The following is a 24,317-nucleotide window of genomic DNA, read 5'->3' on the forward strand; positions in this document are numbered from 1 at the left end:
AATAGCTGGTTGCAACCGTGAAGCGAGTAGTGGATTGCCGACCTCGAAAAGGTAGGGTTGATGGTTATTTTCTTTTAATATCAGTGGGATTATGTGAAATGGGTTACATTTTGATTGTTTGGGTCTGTGTGAAATTGGTTTTGGCTTTAATTGCTTTGGGTTAGGTTTTGTTGAATATCCATGCTCATTCATCTAGGTTTGTACCAATTGCACTTAGATTGGTGTGGATATGTGAATCTTGAAACTTGGGATTTTCCATTTGATGTAGTAGATCTGTATAGTGTGATTCTGATGTGTTACACCAGTGTTCCTCTTATTTTACTGTCGTATTGCTGTTCTATTGCTGTTATATTGCTGTTATATTGTATGGTTATTGTGGTTATATTGCTGTTATATTGCTGTTGTATTGCATGGTTATTGTGGTTATATTGTGTTAATGAACTGTTGTTTTGTCATGGTCAGACATGGAGACAATTGTTATTCTCGTGTGCTACAATGGAAAATGGGTCACCTCGAAGAAGATGTGCAAATACGAAGGGGGTGACTCAAAAGGCTTAATAGTTCCACGGACCATCAAATTTGCTGAACTGTTGGACCGTGTGCATCAGATTGGTAATACAAACAGCAGGGAAGACAAGGTTTGCTTAAAATTCTCAGTTTTGGTGGCCTCGAATGAGTGGAAGCACATAAAGATTGAGGATGATGATGATGTCAATTTTTTTATGAAGTACAATTCTGAGGTAACACCTTCAAAACTAGCTCCCTTACTCGTGAGTATAGAAGATAAAGGACTCACAAATGATGTAGTTGATAGTATGCATATCACGACAAATAGTAGTCGGATGGGTCGTTCTTCAGTTGCCATTGTTGAAAGCAATGAAGTAAGTTGGAATAATACAAATGGCAATGATGTGGGAGGTGAAGTAGGGACAGATTTTATGGATATGATTGATTTTAGCGAGGTGGAGGACATGCATGGTGGTGATAATGGTACTGAAAGAAATGAAGTGTCAGTGTACTCTGCCCCTCCTATTTTGGGCTGCTTGAACACATCTGCCCAACTGCCAATAATGCGTTTAGGAGGAGAATCTGAACCCATTCGTGAACATTATTGGAATCAAATAGGTGAACAGAACCGGTACAATGAAGCCGGTGTAAATGATGGGGAAGCATATTTGGATAGCGGGTGTTCGCGAAGTGATTGGAATCCGAAAATTACAGTTGGGCAAATTTTCTCTAGTAAGAAAGCATTGTTGGAGTTCTGATTGGACGGCAATAAGAGGCCACCGAATTTAAGGTGCAATTCTCCTGCACAAAGAGGTTGCTTGTGGTTTGTTGTCAACGTCCATGCCCATGGCGGGTCCGAGCATCGAGATTTGGAGAATACAGCTTCATGATTGTGAGGTGTACAACTGTCCATGAATGTGATTTGAGGTTCATAAGTGACAACCATCGTCAAGCAACCGCAGCACTTGTAGCCACTTCATGTAAAAGGAAGTTGAAGGATTCTCGGACAATATACACACCAAGTGACATTATGAGAGATGTGAAACACAACTTTGGTTTGAGAATCCATTATTCGAAAGCTTGGAAAGCAAGGGAGTTAGCTCTATTGTCCATTAGAGGATCAGCGGAGGAGGCATATTATATTCTTCCAGCTTATTGCTATGAATTGGAGTGTATGAATCCCGGCACAAAAACACACATCCAAACTGATGAGAACAATCACTTTGTGTATTTATTTATGGCGGTTGGTGCATGTATTAGAGGGTTTTGTTCTTCCATGCGCCCAGTGATAGCTGTGGATGCCACTCATTTAAAATCCAAGTACAAGGGTGTTATGTTTGTAGCAAATGCATTCGATGGAAATCGAAATATATATCCTCTTGCTTTTGGGATCGGGGATTTGGAGACGGATGCATCATGGCATTAGTTTTTCACTAAACTTCATGAAGCCATTGGTGAGTGTCCCAATCTTGTTATTATTTCTGATCGAAATGTTAGCATACAGAATGTATGGAACAAAGTTTTTCCAACTGCGCAACATGGCATATGCTTTTATCATATGAAGGGGAACATGAAACGCACTTGCAAGTTGAAAAAGCGTGATCCAATACTTATGCACTTTAAGCAGGCTGCGAAATCTTATTCCATTGCTGAATTTGATTGTCATTTTCGCAAGATCAAGTGAAAGGAACATGTTGCTCAATATCTTGAAGAGGCAGGGTTACATAAGTGGTCTAGAGCTCACATGGATGGACGCCGCTACAATGTAATGACAACAAATATTGCGGAGTCAATCAACTCAGTCCTTAGGTTTGCAAGGACATTGCCAGTGGTTCATTTGATAGGGGAAATTATGAATCTCCTTGTCAAATGGTTCACCGAACGTCGTGAGTTGGCTTTGAAGTGCACAACAACATTGTGCCCCAATTTTGGAGAGAAGAAGTTGAGGAACAGGTTGGAGGATGCTGCAAGGATGAATGTGGTTAAACTGAATAATGCACAGTTTCATGTTTTGGACGGTCATATGGATGGCCTCGTAGATTTGACGAACAACACTTGCAGTTGTAGAAAGTTTCAGCTTGAGCAGCTACCTTGCAAGCATGTAGTTGCAGTTTGCCGCTTCTTGAAAGTAAATGTATACTCAAAGGCTTCTCGGTATTACACTCGGAAAACCTGGATGGATGCTTATTCGGATAGCATCTACCCGATACAGCCTCACGGAATGTGGGATATTCCTGAAGATGTTCGAAGTCGAGTTGTGTTGCCTCCCATTGCAAGGGACATGCCAGGCAGACGAAAGAAGATAAGAATTCCCTCGCAAGGAGAGGGCACCATTAGAAGAAAGTGCTCAAGGTGTGGTTCCGCAGCCACAATAAAAGCACCTGTAAAAACACTATTCCAGTGCGCAATGTATCTTAGACAATATGATTTCTGTTGCTTTGGTAGGTCATGTCAACTTTACTTTTATTTGTGGTGGGTTTCGTGTTATGTTCAATGGGAATTCTTTTACATTTGCATAATGTGGGTTGCATTGCTACATGTCTTTGTATTGCGTCCAGATTGCCATTCTATTGTACATATATTGCACTGGTATTGCTTCCATATTGCTATTATAATTTGAGTGCGAAATTAAAGGGCCTGGAATGTAATTCCAAATGGATCCAAAACATTCAAGTTGTTTGAATTCCTTTATGACACAGTTACCGTGATACTCCGACTATACCTTCTATTGTGATTACAAATTCGGCCGATGCATAGGCCACATGTGGGCCAAATACAAGGTGAAATGTCCTATGTGTTTGACTACATATCGTTGTTGAAGGAGCATTACGAATGTTAACCCCAATAGATTGCTCATGTCCAATGGATAATTTAGGGGTTGAAAGAGGAAGGAGCATGAGGTTTTGGGGTGTCATGTTTCTGTAATTTAGGGGATGTGATGGTGCTACAAGGCATGCATTATATATATAGAGTTCATTTTGAAGGTCTGTAATGTAGGTCATATGTCTTTTTAAGGGATGTATAATTCATCCTTTTTCCAGGTTGTAATTACTTTTATTTTTTGTATTTTTGTATTTTTTTGGACCAAATAATTTTAAAAACATTCTGATGACTACGTACTGTAATATGATCATATTGTAACCCTATCACTACTCTATTGCACTCTTATTGACATAATATTGCCATTATCATGTTTATTGTATAGTTATTGCTGCTATATCGCCACTCAACTGGACACCGATAAACTGTATACGCACAAAAACAAAAAGAGGCATCATCATTCCATAAAATCCTATTTCCAAACTTACATAATACAACAACATTCGACCAAAAAAACATAATACAACAACAGGCCACCCCATCGTTACATAATACAAAAAGAGGCGACCTCATAGTTCCATTTCCCTGCTATTGACAAATTCGAAGTTGCATACTCTTCAACTGCGGCGACCACGACCCATGAAATTCATGACCCCGCCACATCATGTTGTCCCAGATTTCTGTCGGATCCACTATTTTTGCAAACTTACGAAATAGTTCGAATCCGCTTTCCACTTCTTGTTGCTTCAACTTGGCCATTTCTTCTGATTCCTTGAATACCATAATTGCAGTGGCAGGCAATTTCAATTTTTCCTTTCATTGCCTTTATATGTAGAAGATGCATGCGGGCATGATAACGAGAGCGAATTGTGCGGTTTTTTATGACACCCCATCTAGCTTGGCCCTCCACAATTTTGAAACTATATGCATGGAGATTTTTCCAAAACATTGTATTGCCTCGACATTGCTGCATGCCATGGACCAAGTCTGCAGTGAGTGAATTGGGTGACTTGCCTTCTGTTTCACTCTTCCCTCCTTCAGTAATTGAAATCGTTTGGTTTGGTGTGAGGTTATGGTCCATGGTCTTCGATATTTATTGTAGGCTGGTGTACGACTTAATTGGAAATAAAGGGGTCTAAATGCGATGGGAGGGAAATTCGTGGGGAAGGTAATGGCTGCAGTTAATGTGATGGAAGTTTTCATTTCAAACAGCTAGGTTGATTAATATAGGCAGCCTTTAATGACCTGGAGTAACTGAGAGAGTTATTGGCGGGAGGAATGAGGGGGAGTAATTTGGCGGGAGGGATTGGCGGGAGTCTTAGGCGGGATAGTATTGGGCGGGAGTTATTACCCAGTTCACTGTATAACTTTTTCTAATATATTTCTATTTTGGATGTTCCGAACTTGGTAATTTTCCCATTATGTAATTCAAATAAGGGATTTGCCTATTTGGCTAATTGACCAACTCATTCAAATTGACCAATATGGTTATTGTCTTTTTTCTCATTTCAGCATTCTCAATTCGTTTCCATGTTTCCATTTTTCATATTTTCCTATTTTCCATGTGTCATCCAATTTTTCATTATTTTTGCCTATTTTTCCTATTTCCCATTTTCGTATTTTGCAATTTCCCAAGTTTCCTTTTATACTATTTCCAGTTTTCCAATCTTTTCAATGTTCCTATTTTCCCATTATGTAATTAAAATAAGTTGCCTACTTTGCCTAATTGAGAAAGTAAATAAAATTGTCCAATATGGTAATTGTATTATTTCCCATTTCCACAATTTCAATTCGTTTCCCTGTTTCCTATTTCCATTTATCCAATTTTCTGTTTTTGTCCAATGATCCAATTTGCTTTTTTCCAATTGCCCTATTTGCTAAGTTTCCTTTTTTTCCTATTTCCAATTTTCCAATTTGCTAACTTTCCTTTTGTTCTATTTCCAATTTTGCTATTTTCAAAGTTGCCTTATTTCCTAATTTCCAATTATCCAGTTATCCAATAATCCAATAGTCCAATTATCCAATTTTCAATTTTCCAATTTGCGAATTTGCCTATTTTCCAAGTGTCCTTTTTTCCTATTTCCTATTTCGATTTTTCGAATTTTCCTTTTTTCGAATTTTCATGTTTTCAGAGTTTCCTTTTTTGCCTTTTTCCTATTTTCCAAGTTTCCTTTTGTTCAATTTCCAATTTTCCAATTTTCCAAGGGTCTTTAGTTTCCAATGACCCAATTTTTGAAGTGTCCTTTTATCCTATTTCCTAGTTTCCTGTTTCTAATTTTCCTTTTTTCCTATTTCCACTTTTCCAAATTTCCAAGCTTCCATTTTTTTGTATTTTTATTTTGTATTTCCAATTTTCCAAATTTCCAAATTTCCAATTTTCCTTTTGTTCTATTTCCAATTTTCCAAGTTTCCTTATTTCTCATTTTCCAAGTTTGCACTTTTGCTAATTTGCTATTTTGCTATGTTCCAATTTACTGTTCTGAAATTCACAATAAATGCTTAGTTACATGGTCCTAGTTTGGGTTCAAATCCACAATTTCCAATTTCCCATGAAGGTTAGCTTTTTTCCGTTTGTCAGCCCATTTTATTGTTGTTAATGTAATGCTCTACTGCTGTGAATTACACCCAACGAGTTAATGGTCTACTTTGCAATCCCATCAATTGAATGCACCACCTACATACCGAATGTACTTCATATCAATTCCTACATATAACTCAACCTTCCTATCAATAATTGCAACTTAGCCAACTTCTTCAACCTCATAAAGGTAATGAGTCATACTCAAATGCAAACATTCAGATCGCCAGGTGTGAATTGTCCCCATCAATAGTTCAAGATGTCGGATGTACGCCCTCCAAACGAGCATGGCAGTTACCCGGGGGACCAGCCATGGCATGTGCCATTCCCATCTCCACCTCCGACTCCCAATCATGATCCCACTTCATCTGGAAGTGAGGCTAAGAGCGAGTGATCCGCTTGACAAAATCTCAGCCGTCAAGCACGACCTCCAATATTTGTCTAAGGCAACAGATTGGTGGGAGACTAAATGTGATATTCATGGCCAAGTTATGGGAAATTTGGCCAACAAGCTGAACAAAGCATATGCTGGAGAAGTGAAGCAAACTTTAAAAGCAAACAGTCGGAGCAAAGAGTTAGAGTCGTTGAAGTTGAAATTGGAAGAGATAAAGAAAAATGCCGTCGAAAAATTCACCAAATCTGAAGAATATAACCATGAAATGGTTGAATGTTTCAACAACGGCTTCGAAATGTTTCGAGATTATGCGTCGGTCATTTCACCAGACTACAATTGGAGTGAAATTGATGTACCGTGTCTGGCGCAGTGCTTGAATATGGGTGCTGAGGGAATGGCTCATCATAGCCTCGTGCATGCAGCGAGGAGAAAGCACAAAGACATTGATCTTTTCATGGACCTGTAGTAAGGGTAAGTGCTGCTGCAGTTCATCTCACCCGAGTACATGGATCTTTTGGTGCCTTCGTTTTTCCTTCGCGGAATAGGATTGTTAAGGTTCGGAGGCGATTTGGTTTGCATCTGTCAAATGTAGTCGTACTTTTGGATGTGTGTGTATTCTATGTAGATTGACTTCATATTGCTGTTATATTGCGTGTATATTGCTTAATATTGCCTTGGTATTGTATACATATTGTATGTATATTGCTTAATATTGCCTTCGTATTGTATACATATTGTATGTATATTGCTTTATATTGTATTGGTATTGCATACATATTGCATGTATATTGCCACCATATGAGAAGTATATTGTGATCATATGCCTATGGTATTGAACTTATATTGCTTTAATATTGCCTCTACAGTGAAGTATATTGGCCTAATATTGCTATTACATCGTATGTCAATGCCATTTGGTCTAATAACAGTCTCCATTTCGTTCAAAGTAATCCTTTTCTTTCAAATATCACGGACAGGACAATTGTTATCCATCCTCATATTACCATGAATTGATGTTTCCCTAAGAAATGATAGTTGGAGTTGCACATCCATTCATATTCAAAAGGAAAGTAATTCTCTCCCTCAATGAATCCTCCTTCAAAAGAAGGCAGCTATGAAATATTGGGTACAAAAATGCAAGAGCCACGGTAAATTCATTGGGCTCAAACCACATCTTACAAAACCAGGATGATTTTTGGCATGCTTGAAAAGAAGGGTCAAATACAATAGAAAACAAAATCCATTCAAGCTTGGCCAATGGAATGCACAATAACCCTTTTACATCTCCTTCCAACACCAGTGTTTTGCCTGCTTTAGGGTCGCCGAAGGAGACCAAATTAACATTGTGCAATTCGAGGCGCAGTGAATTTGGAATGGTGCCATAAACATGTTTTTTCCCCTGACTTTAACTAAATGAACTTTAGTTTAATTACTTGTAAGCTCCAGCTAGGTCCTTATGTTTTCTCTTCTTCCTCTTCTTCTTCTCATGACTCTTGAGAGGCAGTTTGATGTAAAGAAACCCTAAGATGTCCATGTGATGCACACGCAAGTGGAATAAATAAACAATAACAAATAAAGGGATCAGTTCATTAGTGGTTACATTTAATCTTATCTATGACAAAATAAACATGCTATAAAGTCCACATTAATATTTACTTCATCTCCATAATCATAATATTGGGGGAAAAAAACCACGGACAAATACATGAAATGTAAACCAACTCGGTACTGACTCTGAGATTGTGTACATACAACTTGGAACAACCAAACCAATTCAAGCTAAGCCATCTCATACGTGTGCCTACATCAAATAACAGTGTATGGTCATCTTCTTTAGAATATTGCAATCAACACTTGGTTGAGACGGACCTGCAAAACAACTGGCACACACATATGACACACATAGATAGAGTTTATGAATGGGAGTTCCGAATTAAGACCTCTGTTAATTTGTAATGCCACCAATCTGGTTCATAGTGCCAAATGCAGCTACCTTGCACACAGATATGACAAGCCAAAAGAAAACAAGCAAAGTAACAAAGAAAATAGAGGATGGTGACTACAACAACAGGGTTGGTACACGCATTAAACAAAACCAAATAACTGAAAACCAAAAATAGGCACTGCAATGGAACTACTGTCTCAAACTAACTCCGTCCTCCAATTGTTGGATATAATCAAACAAATTACTCACCGTTTCTCCGCAAACTCGGATAGTGCGGTCATTTGCTCCTTCAAACCCTTCCTCTTACGGATATCTGTCACAAGCTGTGAAGCCTGGGATCCAGCTTCCAATGGATCAGACATCATCATCTCCCAATGATCACAGACACATTGTGGGAAGGCCTGCCCTGAAGTCGAAGCCCTCATTCACCAGAGAACCCAAAACATTCAATGACGGGGAGGTATGCCTTCATATTGTAGCGTGGGGTACCAGGCCTCTGCATTTCTGAAACACGGCCCACGTTTCTGATTAAGAACACCGTAGATACCACTCAGAGTCTGCTCTGGAGCTTGGATTTCAACAAGATAGACAGGTTCAAGGAGCCTTGGCTTGGCAGTGAGCTGGGAAGCATAGATGAGTGTCCTAGCAGTGGGAATGACCTCACCACCTCCTCTGTGGATGGCAGAAGCATGAAGAACCACATCACACACTTCAAAGCAAATACCCCTCATGTTTTCTTATGCCAATGCAAGCTGAATACAGGTTGGTTCTGTAGCTCATAATGAATGAGCATGCAAAATAGGAATAAACACAAATCCATAAATTTTTTCAGCAACAACACACAAGCTCCTAAATAAATAAACTAACTCATAAAAACCCTAGTGGACAAAATGCATAACAACAATTTAAAACGCCTACACAAATAACACAAAATACAAATGTTTTGCGAGTTCCACTAGCAACGCAGAGTAAAAAGTAAGAAAACTGTACCTGAAGTATTACGATCAAGTCAGAGAATGAACCATTCTTAAGCATCCATACACAGGAACTAAAAAAGCATCCAAAACCAGCAACTATAAAAGCATCCATTAACAGCAACTATAACAGCATCCACAAAGAGCAACTACAAAAGCATCCATAAACAGCAACAATATTTACATATGGAGGTGTCCAAAATAGTTAACCTTCAAAATCGAAACAGTGTGTGTGCCATGTAAGGCAATTAGCCACTGCTTCTAGATTGTACAATATTACACCTCGCAATACTAACAAAACCAACTAGCTCTGGCAAAAAGGTAGGATTACAAGCGAAAGTAGGGCCAGCAAAGCTTCCACGTCTACATCTTCATACAAAGGAGTTCCTAACATAAATAATGAGCAAAGTGAATTCCCCAGTCATAAGTCGTCACTGAGGTCAATTGACAAAGATTAAGACATTTACCTCATAAATATGCCTCCCCCCTTAAACCCTCTATTGCAAGCTTCAGTCGGTAACATTTGATCTTCGACGGGTCAATTTTATGCACCGAAAGCCCAACACTGAGATGCTCGATGAATTGAACGGTCATGATTCCGCAAGACGTACTGTGAGGCCAATAAGTTGGAAAATGACAACTGCATTTATATAAAAATTTGAAAAAATTAACTAAAATTAACTAAATTCACAATTCTTACCCATCTCGTTGTTGTGGCACACCTCCAATGATGCAAACTGAGAATGGCGTAAAGCTCGACATCTGCAGCCCCTTTTGCTTCACCTCTTCAACCTCGATTCTTCATAAAACTTCATCTTTAGAGCACGCGTGCAAGCGTATCGCTAACAGTTGCGTAGTGTAACCACTTCGAAGGTTTGGTATATTCAACATAGAGTCATACACGGTTGCAGATGTCTCGGACGAAATCAATTTCGATTGCAACCCAATGGGACTCTTGGAAAATAGACTTTGCGGACTTTTTTCCAAGATTGGGCATACCCGTGTTGCCACGTACCATTCACAAAGTGATGTACATTCTTCAGCTTGTTGGCTGGAAGGTCACTCGTGTTGGACGCACTGCCTTCTTCGATCCACGTGTCTTGCCATCGCTTAACGGCTCTAGGAATTGCTGCAGACGTTGAAATGAAACCATATTACACAATGACAACCGAAAGCAAATGAAGCAGTGAATGTAACATGGTAAAAAGTGTACCTGCAAGGCATAATCTGCCGTTGTCCAGTCGGTTCCAAATAGCAACGGATGAGAGAGTTGCCGTTTGCGGATAAGAAAGGTTGCCATTTCCAGGTGCTGAAAGTTGACATATAATATGAGCACATTTTCAGACAATTGTACACTTAAAAAAGGAGAGAAAACAATTGAATTATCATAAAAAAGAAGAGATTTGTGTATTCTTACCCTTGAGCTAATCCATGCCGTTTCATCGATGAGTTTATAGAAAAAATCAGCGCCCACGGAAAATGCTTCAAGCTGCACCTGCACACTACAAAAGGCAAACTTGCAACTGCGTTACGTTTGGACCTGATCTCATAATTCGACTTCGTAATGACAAATATTGGATGCATATTAATACGGCTTGGATTGGATTTCGAAGGTCAAGAATCGAACCTGATATCATTTTTCCACGCGAAGTGCAAAATTCTATTACTGCCTTCACATCTTCAATGGGCAGCGGTTTTGATGGATCAAAAGATGGCGGGGTTGCAGGCGCATCCGACACAGTCATTGTCCTCTTCTTCCTCAAAGGATCAGTAAATGGACTTAACAATGTCCGGGCCGGGCGCTCTGTCTACACCCTTTACCTTCCACTTCTTTTTTTTCAACACTTAAACTACCTTCTTCATCAGCAGCCATACTAATTGTAGGTATACCGGAGGATTCATCGGAGCTGCCGATGGCACACTGTCAACTATTTTCCAATCTTCTAACAAAAACATAAGTCTTTGGCAGATTCGTCACACCCGCCACATCTTCCGGTAGGGGCTTCTCGGATTGTGCATGCGCATGCTTCATGCACTTGTAAGTCAAGAACTTGAGTGACCATGGCTGCGGAAGGTTCGGCTCCATCACTGGGGACTTGTGTTTCCATTGTTGCCGGTTTTGTAGGCGGCCCTGACATTGTCATGTAATGGCGACAAGTCATTGTCGCCTCCTTCCTTCATACGAGGAGTACCGAGGTCCTCACGTCCTTCCCAAGCTTCTTTCACCCCACCATCTTGTTTTCGCAGCTGCTCTATCTCCACCTTAAAATAATGCTCCATTGAAGCAAGTGTGTTGCGGAAATCCTCGACACACTTGTGATTTCTTTCAACTTTGGATGACTCTTTCCGTACAGTTTCTTCCAACTCATCCACTCTGTTGCGAAAGGCTCGATTTGAACTGGAAACTTTGGCGAAGTCATCCTTCATCCTTTGAAAGTCACGCTTCAAAGTGCGTAACTCAGTGGACGCCATTTGACCCTGCATTCAGTTGGAATGCAAGTGTTACAATATTGGAATAAAATATATCCGAACAAAACAGCAGCTAATTTCCTATTGTATTATGACATATATCTTGGAAAATAGGTAATGCTTGCCTTAGAAGACGACGGAAGGCTTGCAGTTTCTTCAATGTCCTCATCTTTTTCTTCTACTGAGGCAGACGTGCTGGTTTTGTGTTCAGCGTCATCGCCAAACAACTGAACAAGTTCTTCAGTGTTGTCAACACTTTGTCACCCCAAGTCCAATTACGGCCGCCTTGCTTCTCAATTACAGATGGCCGAATAAGTTGCACATCAACCTGCAATTTACGCAGACAATAGACATATCAGTAAACTGATTATATTAGATTTTCATATGCCTAAGATTATCATTACAAACTGAACTAACCTCACGGTTCTCGAATACTTGGCTCATTAGCTCATAAAAACGCGGCAAAGTGTTGCTCCTCCAATGTAGTATACGAGGGATGTAGGCATTATGTTCGTGCACCACCAAATGTAGTGCAGCCAACGCTGGAAATACCTCGTAAGCCCAAATCTGGTTTGAGGAAGAAAAGCCTTAGAGATCACATGCTATAACCTTAAATAGGGCATGAAAAGCCAAGAATACAATAAAGATAAATAATTAGCATGTATTAATTGCAGTCTAAACCTTGCCCTATGATTGACAAAAGTTAAAAGAAATACAGCCATCTAGAGATGCATAGAGGCTAAAAGTGGTTCGGGCCACATTAGTCATTAGTCTAAGAGCATTCAACACAAATCAGGAAAAAAGATTATTTCCTAATATCCAATATCCCCCACTTACATAAAGGAGTGAAAATGTAAACTTGTTTTTCTGACAACTTATTTCTATAATGAGGTAATTAGTGTTAACTTAGGGTTGTTGATAGAAAAACACGGGGCTCATCATCAATATTAATGATATAATATTCAGCAAAAACAGAATAATATTACTAATTAAATAAAATAAAACCTTCTGTCCATTTTCTATTCTTGAATTCCCTTCTACCCCTGACCCCCTCCCTTGAATGTTTCTCCCCTTTCCCATCAATTTTTTAACTTTGCAAATTATTTTATTTGTTTGTAGAATTCTTTTTTTAAATACCACAATAGAACAGCCACCCAATTTGCTCTCTCTCTCTCTCTCTCTCTCTCTCTCTCGCTCTCTCTGTCTCTCTCACACAAAATATCTACCAACACACACACACAAACACAATATCATTAGTCAAAAGAATCTGTCAAAAAACAATAACATGGATGAGTTCCTTTTATTCGTCTTCATCCTTCAACAACTAAACCAATCAATCCCCCAAATAAGTAATAATTACAGAAAATAAACATGAACAAATGATGTTTTAGCTCCTCCAATGCAGCTCTCAATTTCTCTCTCTCTCTCTCTCTCTCTCTCTCTCTCTCTCTCTCTCTCTCTCTCTCTCTCTCTCTCTCTCCCCCATTACTGTTTTAGAACCCATTACTGTAAACAAATGATATTTAACTTCAACAGGAATCGAAATGTGCTCACCTGAAGTGCAAAGGCAAAACCCTTCAGGTGGTACTCTCTTGGTCTACCAGTTGCCGTTGTCTTTACTTGCTTTTTAGATTTGTTTGTTTTCGAAGCTTTTTTGGGCCCTTTCACTCACTGTAATCTGCACACAAGGTTCTCAAGAAGGACGATTTGTCTTCGCATAAGACACAGCACCCCATGGATATTTCCCAAAATCTTCAAGGTCTTCCGCCAACTTCAAATATCGCATGTCAATGTGGACATGTTTTTCACTGCCCAACAGCACAAACACAGGAAGTATACAAAGCCGAAGCTTCAATGCATCATCCGCATCAGCATGAAGGCTTTTTCTAATTCCAACAGGCTCACTGTTTTATTGTTGCCAAAATACTTCCTTTTCAATGAGCAGTTGTCATTACTGGGAAGCGGAATAAAGGGAAGGTTTCCAAACCTTAGCCCTGTGACGGCGCAAAATTGCTGCGGTGTGAATTGGATCACCTTATTGCCAACAATGAATTTGATCCCGTTCACTTGGGAAACAGTCTTGGATCAGCTTTCTCAGCAACAATCCGTGTACAATTGGCGACGTCCACTTCAGGTCCTCGATGAGTAGGAGATGCCCAAAACAACTCTCTTCGAAGGTTCGTAGCTGTTGCTCACTGAATTTCTCTTTTATCGTACTTATTGCACTCTTTGTATGGGATAGCGCCAATGCTTTTCCTTGGAACTTATCTTCCTCTCCAATCATCAACTTAATTGGCGAAACCATGTTTCCCTGCACGGCATTATTATTAAAAAAAATTCAGTCCGTTGCAATCTGGACAATAACAAGCAATACACAATTCAACGGCCTATTATAGGATATTAAGTGAAAATTAAACACAAATTACAGCACATGAACCACAATAAATTCCCACACTAAATATGCATCATAAAATGAAACTGAAAACACGCATCACAAACGAACCAATCCTACATGACAAATAGCAACTTGAGGCACTTCATCATCCATAGCATGAAAATCAATCAGACCAATAGAAGTTTCATCCAAGCATGAAGTAATTCACAGTTAAAATACAGAAATTTGCAATCTCTCTAATTACTAAACTTCACAAAATCAGTCATAGGTTAGTGAAATGATCCTTTTCAAATGAAAACCGTACAAAAAGACAAACTAGTCAATAACAAATACAAAACCTACCTTAGAATCACTCGTTTTGCAGACAGACCCGAATTGGAAATCGCAGAAACACCTAAACAAAAGCTCGAATTCTGTCTGTGAGAGGATTGAGAATGAGGAGGAAGTATGTGAAAAAAGTCGGAACCGAAACCAAGAATTTGGGTTTTTTGAGGCCACGAAAGAGCAGAGAAGAAGAGAAAGACGTCCATTGAAAACATGAAAAGAGACGGAACTGAGAGATTGTTGAAGGGAGAGAGCATTTAACGAAGCAACCCTCTCTTTCACCTTCAAGAACCCCCTCAACAAACCCTAACATTGACTGCAAAGAGAGAAAGAGAGAGTGCCATTATATTTTCCCACTTCCTTCTTTTATATTTTCTCTTCACAAGGCTTCCTAAAAAATGCCATTAAACTACTTGTCTCTCACTCTGTTTTTCATGTGTCCTTCAAATTACTGGTCTCTCACTCCAATTTCTGTCTCACAAGGATTTAAGTCTTTACCTTACATGATCATTGACAATTAACTAAATATCTACAGACACATCTCCAAACACCAGATAATCATGACAGCTTAAGCTACAATAGGAATGTGCAGAGCGAAGCCTAATTGAACAATTCAACAAGAAGACAGCAGGAAACAATTTATTGACTTCAACGTATAATGTCATGGAACATCCTATCAATTAGTGGCAACCACAATCATGACTCCAATATGCCCTCCTTTCAAATGTAAGGAAATTAATGACATTGGCACCATCCCTTCAGTTTTTCGTTAACAAAATCAGAGGTTTGTATGTATTGTATGTGTTATCAATATGAAAGATAAATGAATAAATAAACCATCAAAACTGTAAAAAAATGTTTCTTACACATGTACAATTAAAAAATTAAAAGTTCACCTCATAAACAGAGTTGTCTAACTATCCATAGACAAAAAAGACAAGCAAAAGCTTAAAGAGTTAGCTTATAGCAAAATCCATGGCCCCATTTCTCTAAACCACACCTGCTGGTGGCATGTTCCCATCTTCACTCATTTCCCGCTTTGTTTTAAGCATATAATGATCAAGCACAAAACAGCAAACTTTTAAAGAACTCATATTACACCACATATGATTCCTTGCCCTTTGTTTAGACATTGAATATTCATCCCCAAACTGAAATTCCAAATAATCACAAGAGAATATGAAAAACATAGAGAACTTATCCATATCCAATATGCAAGCCCTTAAGTTAGCAAACAGAGTTAAAGCAAAACCAATTTTAGTGAAACCCCTAAACCCTATACCCATTTCAGAAAACCCACTAAACCAATTTCAGAGAAACCCCCAAACCCTAAACCAATTTCAAACAACCCCGTCAACCAATTTCAAACAAACCCATAAACCCTAAGCCGTAAAAGAATTCGATGAAATGACTGCTTGTGTGAATGATGGCGTTGTTCTTCGATGCACGATTTCACTGGGACAGAAGAGCGAGAGTGACGGTGAGCGACGAGAGATGAGAGAGTTAGAGCTGAGAGACGAGAGAGTGAGAGCAGAGTGACCAAAGAGTGAAGATGAAGAGATTGAGCGACGGATAGCTGATGGGCGGGAGGTCAATTTCAGAAAATGTGTTAGGACAGCAATAAGGGTACAATAATTTTCTATTTATAGTTGATAGTTATAAAAAAATTGGGAAGGGATGGCATTTTTAGTTAAAATTATTAAAGGGGTGCCACTGAGGGTCATTTCCCTAGACTTTTTACCATTTTGGGCTGGGTCCTTCAGCAATAGAGTTCTATCCGATATTGGGCTTAAGCAAAGGCCTTAGGGTTTTGCTTGACTAAGAAAAGTCTTTGTTTGGCGAAGTGTCGTGCGGCAAGGTTTTAAAAGAGAGGTGGGTGGTGTGAAGGCAGCCCTCAAGTGCCTTTGTGAGTCTCGATTTTGGCTTCAACACGAGACTTCGGCAAGGAAAGGGTCGATAGAGGTGGGTACCCAAGCCTTGGAGAAGGGAAATTTCGTGGTCCTTCGCAAACAGCATTGGCCGTGTCTTGTTCATAATTGACTTTCATAGCCCTTGCCGCTCGCAAGGGTGGGTTAGGAACTTTGTGAGTCCGAGTGTGTTGCAACACTCCTTCTGCTCAGCAAGGTGTCTTAGGCTTCTTGTATTCACGGCTAAGTAAGGCTAAGTTCAAGGAGGAAGAATCGAGTCTTTGCGTTTGGTTTTTGAACCCTTGCTGTTCGGCAAGGGTGGATTGAGATTTTGTTTTGAGGCCACTTGTGTGTCAACAGGCAGACTTGGAAGCTTTTTCTTGTTCGGTGCTTTAACAAACCATACTTTGGTCTCTCCCCACTTTCAAGATTACCCTTGCCGATCGGCAAGGGTGGGGTGAAAATTTGTGAGGCCTCGCGTCGGCCGAAGGTGCCCGCGTTCGGTGGGTCCGAGTTGTTGCCTCATTTTTTCATCCCCTTCGATTTGACGGTGTGGGTTCGTATCAATAGCTCGGTGGCTCAGAGTTTTCATGATCAATCTTCTGGTTTCGCCACTCTTATCATTCGACAAGGTCTCTTTGCGTTGAAGTTCAACAAATTTTCCCAGGTTTGGTCGTTCAGCAAGCTTGGGTTTCGTGTTTATTGGGTCTAGCGATTTGTAACTTTGGCTCAAGCCTTGCCGAAGTAAAGGAGGTTCTGGGCTTCACTTTCGGTAGGGATTTGAGGCTAGGACTTAGGACTGGGCCTTTCTAGAGGTAAGTATCTTTGTGGATGCCTCTTTAATTCCGCATGTTGGTTGTTGTTCGGCAATGCCAATCCGAGATTAATTTTGCTTGTTGTTGGTGTTCGAATCTTGCAGCAGGGGATCTGTGAGTGACCCGTGAGCTAGGCCTTTATTTCGGCAAGGCTAATGTAGCAGCATTTGTGGGCCTTTTTGGTTGGCAAATTTGGAGGATCTCCGAGATCTATCTCACGATTCTTACCTTTGGCAAATGGAGATCTGTCAAGAAATTTGGCTCGGGGCAGAGAGAGATCGGAGCTAGGCCATTGAGGTTTGGGGTGTGCATAATCCTTCGCAAGAAGGTATTTTTGAGTCCCCAAATTTTCATAGGGTTTGCCCGCAAGGCAAGCTTGCTCATTTCAAACGATGGTAACTTTGGATTTTGTGGTCGTTAGGAGCGGGCTTTGGAGAAACACCGCCGAGAGTCGGGTCCACTGTTGAGGTATGTGATTTCTCAAGCCCGTTGTTCGCTTGTTCAACCTCAGAGCAGAGCTCTTGACCCCTTTGTTGTTTCGTGTCAAGTCCAGCTCATTTGAGTTTCAACAAGAAGGCCTTGAGGTTTCGGTAGTGATTTGAGAGCTGGGTTGCGTTTGATTGAAGGCTATTGGGCCTTTGCCTTGATAGGGTTGAGGTCTTGGAGCTCGGCTTCACAAGATAACAATTTTGGTGAGCCTCCCATTTGTTCACCCGTTTTGTGTTTGTTCATGTGACAGAAGGGTAAAGTTCTCCATTACTTTGAAGACCATTGACTGGTCAGCAAGTCAACTTTCTTTAGTGTGCGAGCGTGCCACTGCTAGTAATAAAAATCCTAGCAGACTTCTTAAACATAGATAATTTGCGCCACAAGTTACTGATCTCTAAACAAGCGATTGTGAATTTAGGTGAGGAATATCTCCCAAGTAAGTTCTTTTCATGCCTCAGACTAGTGAGGACTTCATAATTTTTCACAATACAATGTTGGTAGTTCTAGCCAGAATAGATAGTAGGAAAATGAACTGTTTTAAGGCGAATTGGCTTTTACAAAACTCTACAGAAAAATCAACTCTAGAAAGACAAAAGGAAGGCTGGAATTCGCTTATGCCCAGACAAGCTTATGATGGACGGGTATGCTTGTGTTGGATTAGATTGTTCCCAACTTCAACTGTTAGCTCTGTAAATCGATACCAAAGTTTGAGTTTGGCAGAGCTTTAATCTATTTCAAGCCCCGAGAGGTTTTTTGAATGGGCAGTGCGGCCTCTTCAATTTGAAATGGGCGTAGTGGCTAGACTTGCGGATTCTTGAGCTGGAACTGCATTGTGGTACCTGTCTTGCTTGATCAGGGCTCTCCATAAATTTGTTAAGGTTTTCATATTTGTAAAAACTCAAGCTCTGCTTGTTTTGGGTTTTTGTTGAACCAAATTTGTAACGAGAGAAATCTCGTTTTGAATTACTTATTTCTCTTAAGTCCGAATTGGAAGTTCTGATTTATAGTTGGCTTCTTCTGGGGCTCGAATAAGTTTTTTGGTTGCTTTAGTTTGTTTGAAGGTTTCTCAGAGATCAAGTGATCATTTTGAGTTTTTTGTCTTTGGTTGATTTTTTGGTTGTTTGATTGATTGGGGCTTCTTTCTCTTAATAATGGGTGGCAAAATAAGCCCTCAATGGTCAGTTCTTAAGACAATTATTTCCCTTTAAAAAAAAATTAAAAAAAAAAAGAACCTAACCTCTCTTTAATTCCAACTGCCCCCCTGTGAGAGCTCAAACTGTGATGGTTAGTTTGATTTTCCAGTTTGAACAAGTCCCTGTTTCCTACTTATCTTTTTTGGAAAACACAGTCTGCGTATCCTTTGAAAGATGGTGCCTTCTTTGGAGTAGAGACAATATCTCTGAATATATAAAACATACTTTGATCTTCTGGTGGCAGAGATTCAAAGATGTCCTTTCTTTTTGCCTACCTTTGTCAACTCCTTGTCAACCTAGTTGAAATTGTTGACTTTTCTAAGTCAGGGAGAAAAAAGATCCACGTAGGTCTGTTTCCTTTTGGGCTTCTTCTTCTCTTTTAATCATGCCAAGCCCTTTTTGATTTTTCTGGAGCTATGGGCTGATATCTTTTCTTCTTTTCGAAGCCCAAGTTTTTTGATAGATCCTGGGTTGGGCTTTCTAGATTTTGGGCCCTTGATTCTTCTAATAGCAAAGTCCAGTACTGCTTGGGCCCTGTAGTTTGTTTTGTTTCTCTGGGTTTTAGTGTTGGGCTGGTGTGCAAAATTTTGGCCCAAACAATGCCCTTTAAATCTGAATCATTTTTTTAAAACGTTTTTTTTTTTCAACTTTCAACGGTTCAGATTGAATCAATTAGCCATTAATGTTGCGCACCACTCTCTTCCATTTCAATTAACCCATGTGTGCCACGTCTTGTCTCTTAAGCTAGACTTCGTGGGAAACTGGGTAGTTACTAGCTAGTTATTAGCTAGCCATCATCAGATGACGCCTCGTCTTCTCCACGATTTCGAGCTCTTTTAAAGAAGTTTTTAAAACCCAACAGTTCCTGTTCATTCGAAAAACCTAACCCTTTCAAACTTTGTTTTCTTTCCAGCATTTTCTCAGAATCTTTTGCTCTTCTCGGACTTTTGACTTTCTCTAAATTATTTCCTCTGTTCTTAGCCTAACTCTTGAAAATGTCATCTCCAAAAACCCGTGCCCAGTCTTCCTCTTACATTCCTCTTGCCTACATTCGGGCTGGTGTTGATAAGCACGCCATTGAGGTTCTGAGCAAGCTCCATCCTTTTGCCCAGAAAACCCTGGACGAAAATGTCCTCCACTTGTTTGAGAATACCCTAGTTCTAGGTCCCCACTGGTTTGGCCATGCCCCTGCTGAAATGGCAGAGCTGTTTGAAAAAGATGTTGAAGCTCTTTTGTGTTTCCAAAGTGCCTCTGCCCTGGCTTCTCATTCTTGGGTTAGCAAGAATTTGAGTCGTTTGTTCCCATCCAGTGAGGTGAGGAACAATCCAGTCAAGTGGGCGGATTGGATTGACAGACTTCTTCTAAGATATGGAGCTCACTGGAAAAGGGCTTGAATCTATGACACCATTCTCCTATCCAAGCAATCCATCAACAAGGATGAGAACTTGCTTGCTGCTGCCCTCTGTTTCTAGAATTTTGCCAGCAATACCTTTGATTTTCATGTGGCCCCGATGACACCAACCTTGCTGGATTTGGCTCAGATCTTTGGGTTCAGGCCCCATGGAAGGCCTGTTGATGCTGTTGGTGACTATCATCAAAGAAAGAACCAAGAAAAACTGTCCAAGCCGTTCACTATCTCTCCACCACAATCAACTAGAACTGTTCTTTCTCTAATTATTTGAGGAAGTTTAGTCTTTGAGAAGGACAAGGATCAACAACACATGATGTTCCTTCATCTGGTTGAGCAGATTTGTCTTCCCCAACCGTTCCTCGTAGTTACGCTTGAGTACACCGCGTAAGCCCCGCACAACTGCAGGTGACTTTGGGCTTGGGCCTATAGTTTGGGATCATTTGTTCAAGAACCAAGACACCGCCACCGAGAATCCGAAACCTGCTCGCTGGGACGATTCGGATGATCCAGATCCGCCGCAGTTTACTTCCCTAATCGAGGTTCCCGGATATAGTTCGCTCGAGGATCAAGTCCTCGCTCTCCCTCTTATGTCGGCGAAGTGCCCAAGCGTTCAATCGAGAGTACCTTATGTTCTTCAGGCACTACACCAAAAGGTCTGTTGCTCAATGGCAAGTGGTGCTCAAAAGAACTTGTCCCTAGTTTCAGCCTTAGATATCGGCTGTTTGAGAGGGAGCCAGAAGAGGAATCTCCATAACAGACTTCGGAAGAAATTCTGAGTGTTACCTGCCGAGAGATTTGCCTCATGGAGGTGGAAAGCCTCCAAATTATCATTTGGGGGCAGAAGTCTATCATCCCAACTTAGCTGTCCTCAGCTCATTCCGCTCAAATCCTACAGGAGCTGCAATCATGCTACTTCTGGAGAGATGCAGATCTTGTGTGAATAAGATAAATAACAACGTAGATGCTCTCTTTCCAACCTAGGAACCAAATTCCTGCAGTTCTGCTGAGTTTAATGCTTGGTGGAAAGCTAGATTCCAAGGCCTGGCTACCTCTAACACTGCACTAAAAATCCTTTTTGATGGCTGGGATTCCTGGGTTGTTCATGCAGGATAGGAGACTAACAAATTCATGGTGCAGACCATCAAGGCCATCAATGCTCAAGCCATAGAAGGTAGACCCTTGATTTTTTCTGTGATGTATTTGTTCTGTCTGTGATGGATTCTAACATTTTGTTCGCCTGCAATGCATCCTTCTCGACAAGGAACATAGGTGGTTAGTCTGTCCAGGCCGGAGAAGTGATTGGTAAGCTTTCCCTCATTCTGCTTCTTCTATCTTTTCTGGATTGGCCTCGATTTGTATCTTTTCGGGCGATTACATCATTGTTTGGAGATCTGGAGCTTCCCTCGGAGATGAAGAGGATGAAACTCGCGTAACAACCACCGAGGCCACTCCCTCTGCTAGAAAGAAAAGAAAATAAATGCCTCGCTTAGGCTAGCACTGCCCACTTGAAGTTTCTAGTAAGATTTTGACATTCCCAACTATTTCCTTGAATCTGTTATGCTTTGCCCATTCTTCTAACCTTCATTCATTGTTGTGTGCAGCTGAAAGTCCTCTTCCTCCTCCTACTAGGTCAAAAAAACTTAGAAAGAGGACCGGGGTTGAATCGATGAGATAGAAGAGCTGCAGTTGTTCCAACGAGACTTAGGCGATGATGAGCTGCGAGAGGCTTTCGAAGTTGTTGAGCAGAGAAGGAGAAAGAAAGAAAAAAGAAGGAGATGTTCCTTCGAAGAAAGAAAAAGAGAGATTTAGAAGAAGAAGTGAGATTTCATTCTCGTGGCACGATTGTTTTACATTTGCTTCTTCTGACTTCTGTCATTTGTAGGAAGAGATTCTTCTTGAGGTAATAGCAAAAGTATTGCCTTGGCGGAGAAACAACAGAAATTTTGAAGGCAGACCACTCGAAGTTGGCCCTTTTGAGAATGTAGAGGCAGAGCATTTCCACTGCTGTTCTAGCATCGAGGAATAGGTGAGCAATCTGCATCGAGCTGTGGAGCAAAGCAGAACTTCTGTTGTAGTTCCAAGATCCGAGTGGGGTAGCTGCTGCAGTAATTTTCTGTTCTTATTTTAACTCTGTTTGTTTTCTGCAATTCTGTCTTGTCTTTGTTTTTCTAAGCTTGGTCTTTCCGGTAGAAGTGCCCATGGAATCTTGGCAGTGGTGACCAGCCCTCTAAAGCCTCCCATCGTTGCCGTGAGTATTTTTGTACCCCTAGTCTTTCTTTCTTTTCCTATTCTGACTTTATCTGAAAAACTGAGTTGAATTTATTTTGCAGATGCCCATCCATTCTCATCCAGGTTCATCCCCCATGGTCTCCTTTGCTAATCAAGAATTGGCAGAGTTTGAAGCTATGGACCTAGATGCCCAACTGGACAAACTTGAGAAGCTTAGCTCCACTCCAAGCAAGGCAAAATCCAAGGCAGTGAATGAGGCAGTGGATAGAGTGAAGATCTGGCAATCCACTAAACTGGATTTGGATGAAAACCAAGAAGTTGTTGACCAACTGATGAAGGACCTGGACCTATTGCATAGAGAAAACATGGCTCCTAGGCCCATCCTTGAAATCAGCCTAAGCTTGGCAAGAGATGTGCTTAATCTCCATAATTGCTGTGAAGATCTCAAGCCTTCTTTTAAAGCATCTGAATTCTGCAAAGCTACTCATGAAGCCAACCTAGTTGACTATCAGAAACATAAGGCAAAATTGGATATGATGGTTGCTGTTTACAAGGAGACCAAGACTGTTCTTTGATAAACTGCAAAAGCATATTGAAGAACTTTAGAAGCGGTGGCTAGCTTGAGGAGCAACAGCTTGGGGCTGGATAAGACCAAGACGACCTTCCTCGTGCGAGAATATGGTGTCGCCTTGCCGACAAGATTGGAGATTGCGAAGCCTCAATCCACCAAGGGTTGCTGCTTCAAAAGGAATTTTTGATCAAGAAGACCAGTTTGCAAGAAACCCTTAGGAAATTAGGGTTTTAAATTTAAATTATGAAAATGTAATAAACTTAGTCATAAAATGACTATATCTAATCAAAGTTATTTATTTGTTGAAATTTTTTGATTTTTCAATTTCTTTTGATAAAATAAAATAAAGCATAAAAATAAAAGGAAATAAACTTAACAAATCAGAACAAAAATAAATTCTAAACAGTAGTTTAAACAACAGTTTCATCTTGTTCCTTCTCTATCTCAGGATCTGTTTGTGCAGCCTGTGAACCCCACATAGTTGGATAAAATTTCTTCTACCACTTGCCATTAATTGGTGCAACATGAACATCTTCATCTCGATCCTGTAATCTGTATGCCCTCATTCCAAGGATTTTCTTAATTATGAAAGGACCTTCTCATGTAGGTGACCACTTTCCATATCCAGCTATATGTGTTCCAAGGGGCAGAACATCTTTCCATACTATTTCTCCATCTTCAAAACTCTTGTTTTTAACTCTTCTGTTGTAGGCTCTTGATACAGCCTGTTTTCCTGCTAAGAGTTTGTTGAAGGTATCAATCCTACCTGCATCCAATATTTCCAGTTCTAGCAGCATGGCTTGAGAGTAGTCTTCTCCAACGGACTGTGTTGATGAGCAATTCTGAGAGACTGGACTGCTATTTCCATAGGCAGAATTGCATCATAGCCATAAGTTAGAGCATATGGGGTAATGCCAGTTGCTTCTCTCTTTGAATTCCTATATGCCCATAGAGTTTCTGATAACTTCTCATGCCATTGCTTTAGATTTTTCTCAAGAATTTTTTTGATAATGTTGATGATCACCTTATTACTTGATTCTGCCTGTCCATTAGCTTGAGCATAGTAAGGGGTGGATTGAAGTAGCTTAAATTTGAATGTTTCTGCCATATCTAGCATTTCTCCATAGATATGAAAGAAGATCCCCTGTTTGTTGTGATTGATTCTGGAATGCCAAACCTTTGTATAATCTGTTCTTCTATGAAGGTGATAATCTCTTGAGATGTAGTGGATTTAACAGGCTTGGCTTCCACCCATTTGGGGACATAGTCTGTAGCTACAATGATAAAACAATGCTT

The 24,317-nt window shown here is 40.3% G+C and overlaps 2 long non-coding RNA genes and 4 pseudogenes across 2 annotated transcripts; 2 read left to right on the plus strand and 4 right to left on the minus strand.

The window, feature by feature from the left end:
* Positions 1-464: 464 nt before the first annotated feature.
* On the plus strand, positions 465-3,026 carry LOC148919298 (uncharacterized; annotated as a pseudogene).
* Positions 3,027-6,164: 3,138 nt separating this feature from the next.
* On the plus strand, positions 6,165-6,765 carry LOC148919299 (uncharacterized; annotated as a pseudogene).
* Positions 6,766-8,465: 1,700 nt separating this feature from the next.
* Positions 8,466-9,064, minus strand: LOC103326820 (elongation factor 2 pseudogene; annotated as a pseudogene).
* Positions 9,065-9,090: 26 nt separating this feature from the next.
* LOC148919300 (uncharacterized) lies at positions 9,091-10,011 on the minus strand. Its single transcript, XR_016125497.1, has 3 exons — positions 9,919-10,011; positions 9,686-9,828; positions 9,091-9,605 (listed from the first exon to the last, which is right to left on the minus strand). It is a non-coding gene; the product is annotated as an uncharacterized LOC148919300 (long non-coding RNA).
* A 1,963-nt stretch (positions 10,012-11,974) lies between these two features.
* LOC148919301 (uncharacterized) lies at positions 11,975-13,355 on the minus strand. Its single transcript, XR_016125459.1, has 3 exons — positions 13,242-13,355; positions 12,105-12,254; positions 11,975-12,015 (listed from the first exon to the last, which is right to left on the minus strand). It is a non-coding gene; the product is annotated as an uncharacterized LOC148919301 (long non-coding RNA).
* Positions 13,356-13,380: 25 nt separating this feature from the next.
* On the minus strand, positions 13,381-14,176 carry LOC148919302 (uncharacterized; annotated as a pseudogene).
* Positions 14,177-24,317: the final 10,141 nt, after the last annotated feature.

Source organism: Prunus mume, linkage group LG3 (assembly GCF_029339155.1).
Source record: "Prunus mume cultivar Tortuosa linkage group LG3, ASM2933915v1, whole genome shotgun sequence".
In the NCBI taxonomy this organism is placed as follows: domain Eukaryota; kingdom Viridiplantae; phylum Streptophyta; class Magnoliopsida; order Rosales; family Rosaceae; genus Prunus; species Prunus mume.